Source organism: Schistocerca gregaria, chromosome X (assembly GCF_023897955.1).
Source record: "Schistocerca gregaria isolate iqSchGreg1 chromosome X, iqSchGreg1.2, whole genome shotgun sequence".
Taxonomy (NCBI): domain Eukaryota; kingdom Metazoa; phylum Arthropoda; class Insecta; order Orthoptera; family Acrididae; genus Schistocerca; species Schistocerca gregaria.
In genome coordinates, this window is record NC_064931.1 from 473,306,263 (window position 1) to 473,313,762 (window position 7,500).

Here is a 7,500-nt window from a genome sequence, read left to right on the forward strand (position 1 = left end):
ACCAAGTGCTCCACCCGCGACCGTACGTGCCCCGCCGAAATCGCAACTCCGGCGGATGAACGGCGGACTTTTCTCGCAGTCGTAAGTTGCAATCCACCCCTATATCTTGCGTCTCATGAAGAGTTATATCAAGTATGCCAAATTCCCGCTGTCCCTATACATGCAGTAAGTTCGTCATGGGCGCTGGCCGGCAGGCCGCGAGACCTGACGCCCGGCGGCAAAGAGTGCTCCTCTGAGGATATAGATGTTCCGTTCCGCCGCACAATGGTGACGGTGACCGCTGCCTGCGGTGGCAACGCTGGGCACAGTCGATACTCGCCGTGTGGTGGAAGGTAAACATTATGCGGTACATCAGTACTTTCCTAATAGTTCGGTCGTCTCACGGCACTGCTTAGTAAATGATGCAAGGCCACATATAGATGATTTATGCGAATGTCCCTATACGTGCTGTAAGACTGGGCACACAACGTGAATCGCACGTCAGCCAGACACTCGAACATGCACTACTCTCGGCCTGCAACGGAGACACACAATACGTAAACATCTGGAATGCGACAATGTCGAGTGCACCCTCTCTGCCACATTGCACCGTCGACACTATGATAACCAGACCAGTAGGTCCACCTATAAAAGCACAATACCACACTCCTCCGACAACTACCATTGCTCAGATAAACCAACACCACCAACACACATCCTACACAGAGGGGCACCAAATATCACCACCCGCCCTCGTGTTATACCACATGAAAAATTGCAGAAGTGAGAGACACAGACCCGCCAGCCTCTTGCTACAAGCATCGAACCGACGTGACGTATCTGACGGTGACTCAGGCATCCGCGTACTGCCACCACTATCCACCCCCCCCCCCTCTCTGCCCCCTTCCCACACAATACCAAATTTAACCAACTTTATCGCTTAACCTAACTGTGGTTTTACCAGATTATCGCTTAACCTAACTGTGGCTGTACCAGATTATCGCTTAACCTAACTGTGGCTGTACCAGATTATCGCTTAACCTAACTGTGGCTGTACCAGATTATCGCTTAACCTAACTGTGGCTGTACCAGATTATCGCTTAACCTAACTGTGGCTGTACCAGATTATCGCTTAACCTAACTGTGGCTGTACCAGATTATCGCTTAACCTAACTGTGGCTGTACCAGATTATCGCTTAACCTAACTGTGGTTGTACCAGATTATCCCTTAACCTAACTCAATTTGTCCCTTAACCTAACTCAATTTGTCCCTTAACCTAACTCAATTTGTCCCTTAACCTAACTCAATTTGTCCCTTAACCTAACTCAATTTGTCCCTTAACCTAACTCAATTTGTCCCTTAACCTAACTCAATTTGTCCCTTAACCTAACTCAATTTGTCCCTTAACCTAACTCAATTTGTCCCTTAACCTAACTCAATTTGTCCCTTAACCTAACTCAATTTGTCCCTTAACCTAACTCAATTTGTCCCTTAACCTAACCCACGTTGTCCCTTAACCTAACTCAATTTGTCCCTTAACCTAACTCAATTTGTCACTTAACCTAACTCAATTTGTCCCTTAACCTAACTCAATTTGTCCCTTAACCTAACTCAATTTGTCCCTTAACCTAACTCAATTTGTCCCTTAACCTAACTCAATTTGTCCCTTAACCTAACTCAATTTGTCCCTTAACCTAACTCAATTTGTCCCTTAACCTAACCCACGTTGTCCCTTAACCTAACCCACGTTGTCCCTTAACCTAACCCACGTTGTCCCTTAACCTAACCCACGTTGTCCCTTAACCTAACCCACGTTGTCCCTTAACCTAACCCACGTTGTCCCTTAACCTAACCCACGTTGTCCCTTAACCTAACCCACGTTGTCCCTTAACCTAACCCACGTTGTCCCTTAACCTAACCCACGTTGTCCCTTAACCTAACCCACGTTGTCCCTTAACCTAACCCACGTTGTCCCTTAACCTAACCCACGTTGTCCCTTAACCTAACCCACGTTGTCCCTTAACCTAACCCACGTTGTCCCTTAACCTAACCCACGTTGTCCCTTTGCCTAACATAGTTCACTGCTCGGAATCTCTGGTGTCGTTGTTATCCTCATGTAGATGTCTTGCGAGTGTTGCTTACTTTCCACATATTCCCGCTATCCACTGTCAATTGTACTGCAATAGGACTATATCGCCCCCCCCCCCCTCTGCCCCTCTCTTTGTGTCTCCGTCCTCTCAAGCTGGTCGGTCTGGCGTTTGAGTGTTAAATGAGCCTCGCAGCTGTTCAGTTGCGTTCAGATGTCGACGCCCTCAGTGTACGTCGTGGTATGGTCTGTGTCCATTGTCCGCTGATGTCGTACGCGTAACCCACACGCTGTACCGATCATCGGTAGTTACGTACAGAGTGAAGTAGTGTGATACGTGTGACCGTACGCTGGCTGTGCCCAACGGTGTCGAATCTCAATTTCCATATGTTGTGCTCGATGCTACTTGTCTCGTCTCCCAATAACAGCTAGGTTGCACTGTGGTACGCCGTAGAGGCGTGTGGGAGGAACGTACGAACGCATTGTATGTCACCCTGGGTCGCTGGGGGTGGTGGTGCGGTGAGTCAGGTCAGGTCAGCGTGAGCCGTGTGATGTAGTGACGCGTGTATTCCGACTTTGTCGTATTGCCTCACACAAAGTGCTACCCTGGTGGACCGCGTTCCATATCTGGGACATGCCGCAGATGCCGGTTGACAGTGGATCGCGGAAGGGACATCGCATACGTGCGCGGGCCACCTTCCACGTGTTCTCTTCTGCACATGTCGCAGTGTGTATGTGGTCTGATGTAGCGTGTCGTGACACATGACATCCTGGCATGCAAGAATTGTTGAATTCGCAAATGTAGGTGGACATCTACGTTTACTGCCCAAGATACGCAAATGAACTGGAAATCCGTTGTTGAGCGGTTGTTCACGCTGGAGGTGAATCTGTGATGGCGACGATCGGTACAGCTATTAACCGGTTGTTTCAGCGGTACCCGCCACATCCACACACGTGACTAGGCCCATGTGGGTATGAAGCGATACGCGGCGGTGGCTTGGTGGGACTGTTCCCGGCCGGTGAAGGGGGGCCGCCCGGCGTGTTGGCCGCGCGCTGCGTGGGCGCACGCGCAACAGGCGGCTGGTGGGGGGCGCCGAGTGGCAGGAGCGCCAGCCGACGGGCTCGGCAGGCGGCGCAGCTACGCTGCGGCGCACCCTGCACGCGGCGCCTGGCGGCCAAAGTTGGTTCAGCCGAGCCCGGTGCGAAGCGCGGTGGACATCTGCAGTGTGCTGGTCTGATTGAGGACTGTGTGCGTTGAGGATGCGCCGCCGCCTGGCACTCGGCGCCGCGACGCCGTCTGCTGCTCGGTCGCCCCAGCGGTTCTCGCAGGTGGTTTGTATCGCAGTTGTGCGGACGTGTTGGCGCGTGCGCTGTGCTGGGAGAGTTCGCTTCTGCACCCAAGTGGGGCTTTGCCCTTGTGTGGCGCTGGCGTTGGAGCTGCCGGTCACCATAGGTGGCGCGTGTTGTCTCCCGCCGGCAATGCCACGACAGCACGCTCCCGGGCCTCTGTCGGCAGCGGCAAGCTCAGTTGGGAGCAAGGGTGTTCGCACTAAAACCGTCTACTCGCCTAACTCCGGGCGATTGCGCCTCTCTCGAAACCGACCAAGTACCTAGGACGGCGCTGCGCGCCGCCGGGACCTGAGAGGGTTTCGAGGTGTATCGTGCAGGGGAGCTCGGCCTCCTCCTGTTTGCAGAATAATTGAGCGGACGCTTGCGTGTTCGCGCGGGCCCCCGGGACACACTCCCGGGCGGCCGGCTGCTCAGCTCTAGTTGACGCAGCTCCCTGGTTGATCCTGCCAGTAGTCATATGCTTGTCTCAAAGATTAAGCCATGCATGTCTCAGTACAAGCCGCATTAAGGTGAAACCGCGAATGGCTCATTAAATCAGTTATGGTTCCTTAGATCGTACCCACGTTACTTGGATAACTGTGGTAATTCTAGAGCTAATACATGCAAACAGAGTCCCGACCAGAGATGGAAGGGACGCTTTTATTAGATCAAAACCAATCGGATTGGCTTGTCTGGTCCGTTTGCCTTGGTGACTCTGAATAACTTTGGGCTGATCGCACGGTCCTCGTACCGGCGACGCATCTTTCAAATGTCTGCCTTATCAACTGTCGATGGTAGGTTCTGCGCCTACCATGGTTGTAACGGGTAACGGGGAATCAGGGTTCGATTCCGGAGAGGGAGCCTGAGAAACGGCTACCACATCCAAGGAAGGCAGCAGGCGCGCAAATTTCCCACTCCCGGCACGGGGAGGTAGTGACGAAAAATAACGATACGGGACTCATCCGAGGCCCCGTAATCGGAATGAGTACACTTTAAATCCTTTAACGAGTATCTATTGGAGGGCAAGTCTGGTGCCAGCAGCCGCGGTAATTCCAGCTCCAATAGCGTATATTAAAGTTGTTGCGGTTAAAAAGCTCGTAGTTGGATTTGTGTCCCACGCTGTTGGTTCACCGCCCGTCGGTGTTTAACTGGCATGTATCGTGGGACGTCCTGCCGGTGGGGCGAGCCGAAGGGGTGCTTTCGCGTCCCGAGGCGGACCCCGTTTAAATCCTACCAGGGTGCTCTTTGTTGAGTGTCTCGGTGGGCCGGCACGTTTACTTTGAACAAATTAGAGTGCTTAAAGCAGGCAAGCCCGCCTGAATACTGTGTGCATGGAATAATGGAATAGGACCTCGGTTCTATTTTGTTGGTTTTCGGAACCCGAGGTAATGATTAATAGGGACAGGCGGGGGCATTCGTATTGCGACGTTAGAGGTGAAATTCTTGGATCGTCGCAAGACGAACAGAAGCGAAAGCATTTGCCAAGTATGTTTTCATTAATCAAGAACGAAAGTTAGAGGTTCGAAGGCGATCAGATACCGCCCTAGTTCTAACCATAAACGATGCCAGCCAGCGATCCGCCGCAGTTCCTCCGATGACTCGGCGGGCAGCCTCCGGGAAACCAAAGCTTTTGGGTTCCGGGGGAAGTATGGTTGCAAAGCTGAAACTTAAAGGAATTGACGGAAGGGCACCACCAGGAGTGGAGCCTGCGGCTTAATTTGACTCAACACGGGAAACCTCACCAGGCCCGGACACCGGAAGGATTGACAGATTGATAGCTCTTTCTTGATTCGGTGGGTGGTGGTGCATGGCCGTTCTTAGTTGGTGGAGCGATTTGTCTGGTTAATTCCGATAACGAACGAGACTCTAGCCTGCTAACTAGTCGCGTGACATCCTTCGTGCTGTCAGCGATTACTTTTCTTCTTAGAGGGACAGGCGGCTTCTAGCCGCACGAGATTGAGCAATAACAGGTCTGTGATGCCCTTAGATGTTCTGGGCCGCACGCGCGCTACACTGAAGGAATCAGCGTGTCTTCCTAGGCCGAAAGGTCGGGGTAACCCGCTGAACCTCCTTCGTGCTAGGGATTGGGGCTTGCAATTGTTCCCCATGAACGAGGAATTCCCAGTAAGCGCGAGTCATAAGCTCGCGTTGATTACGTCCCTGCCCTTTGTACACACCGCCCGTCGCTACTACCGATTGAATGATTTAGTGAGGTCTTCGGACTGGTACGCGGCATCGACTCTGTCGTTGCCGATGCTACCGGAAAGATGACCAAACTTGATCATTTAGAGGAAGTAAAAGTCGTAACAAGGTTTCCGTAGGTGAACCTGCGGAAGGATCATTACCGACTAGACTGCATGTCTTTCGATGTGCGTGTCGTGTCGTGTCGCGCAACACGCTACCTGTACGGCAGTGGCCGTGCGCCGCGTGCGGAACCACGCGTGCCTCTCAAAACTAGCGGAAGTGTTGTTGTTGTGTGGTACGAGCGCTGAAGCTCTGGAGCGGCTGGCCTGCGGTACCTGGCGCCTGGCGCCGGTTTTGAATGACGTTCGCCCGAGTGCCTGTCCGCTCCGGTGTGGAGCCGTACGACGCCCATCGGCTGTGAGGCCGTTGGACACAAAAAAAAATAGTGGAACAGGGGCCGTCAGACGCCTCAGTCCCGCAAATGCTACTGTCTTGAAAGAGACAGTGGGAGACTGAAAAGGAAAAGATCACCCAGGACGGTGGATCACTCGGCTCGTGGGTCGATGAAGAACGCAGCAAATTGCGCGTCGACATGTGAACTGCAGGACACATGAACATCGACGTTTCGAACGCACATTGCGGTCCATGGATTCCGTTCCCGGGCCACGTCTGGCTGAGGGTCGGCTACGTATACTGAAGCGCGCGGCGTTTGTCCCGCTTCGGAGACGTGGGAGTGTCGTGGTCGCCTGTGTGGCCGGCCGCGTCTCCTTAAACGTGCGATGCGCGCCCGTCGCCTGGCGGTTCGCATACCGGTACTTTCTCGGTAGCGTGCACAGCCGGCTGGCGGTGTGGCGTGCGACACCTCGTACAACGACCTCAGAGCAGGCGAGACTACCCGCTGAATTTAAGCATATTACTAAGCGGAGGAAAAGAAACTAACAAGGATTCCCCCAGTAGCGGCGAGCGAACAGGGAAGAGTCCAGCACCGAACCCCGCAGGCTGCCGCCTGTCGTGGCATGTGGTGTTTGGGAGGGTCCACTACCCCGACGCCTCGCGCCGAGCCCAAGTCCAACTTGAATGAGGCCACGGCCCGTAGAGGGTGCCAGGCCCGTAGCGGCCGGTGCGAGCGTCGGCGGGACCTCTCCTTCGAGTCGGGTTGCTTGAGAGTGCAGCTCCAAGTGGGTGGTAAACTCCATCTGAGACTAAATATGACCACGAGACCGATAGCGAACAAGTACCGTGAGGGAAAGTTGAAAAGAACTTTGAAGAGAGAGTTCAAAAGTACGTGAAACCGTTCTGGGGTAAACGTGAGAAGTCCGAAAGGTCGAACGGGTGAGATTCACGCCCATCCGGCCACTGGCCCCCGCCCTCGGCAGATGGGGCCGGCCGCCCGCGCGGAGCAATCCGCGGCGGGGTCGTGTCCGGTTGCCTTTCCACTCGCCGCGGGGTGGGGCCGTTCCGGTGTGCGGTGGGCCGCACTTCTCCCCTAGTAGGACGTCGCGACCCGCTGGGTGCCGGCCTACGGCCCGGGTGCGCAGCCTGTCCTTCCGCGGGCCTCGGTTCGCGTCTGTTGGGCAGAGCCCCGGTGTCCTGGCTGGCTGCTCGGCGGTATATCTGGAGGAGTCGATTCGCCCCTTTGGGCGCTCGGGCTCCCGGCAAGCGCGCGCGGTTCTTCCCGGATGACGGACCTACCTGGCCCGGCCCCGGACCCGCGCCGCTGTTGGCTCGGGATGCTCTCGGGCGGAATAATCGCTCCCGTCAGCGGCGCTTCAGCTTTGGACAATTTCACGACCCGTCTTGAAACACGGACCAAGGAGTCTAACATGTGCGCGAGTCATTGGGCTGTACGAAACCTAAAGGCGTAATGAAAGTGAAGGTCTCGCCTTGCGCGGGCCGAGGGAGGATGGGGCTTCCCCGCCCT

At 54.7% G+C, this 7,500-nt stretch overlaps 3 non-coding genes across 3 annotated transcripts in view; all 3 read left to right on the plus strand.

Moving 5' to 3' along the window:
• Positions 1–3,846: 3,846 nt before the first annotated feature.
• Positions 3,847–5,739, plus strand: LOC126300100 (small subunit ribosomal RNA). Its single transcript, XR_007552899.1, has one exon. It is a non-coding gene; the product is annotated as a small subunit ribosomal RNA (ribosomal RNA).
• Positions 5,740–6,107: 368 nt separating this feature from the next.
• Positions 6,108–6,262, plus strand: LOC126300001 (5.8S ribosomal RNA). The gene has a single exon (XR_007552846.1). It is a non-coding gene; the product is annotated as a 5.8S ribosomal RNA (ribosomal RNA).
• A 188-nt stretch (positions 6,263–6,450) lies between these two features.
• LOC126300111 (large subunit ribosomal RNA) overlaps positions 6,451–7,500 on the plus strand; it is a 4,222-nt gene continuing 3,172 nt past the window's right edge. Inside the window, exon 1 of the ribosomal RNA XR_007552907.1 lies at positions 6,451–7,500. This exon is cut by the window's right edge and continues 3,172 nt beyond it. This is a non-coding gene — a ribosomal RNA (large subunit ribosomal RNA).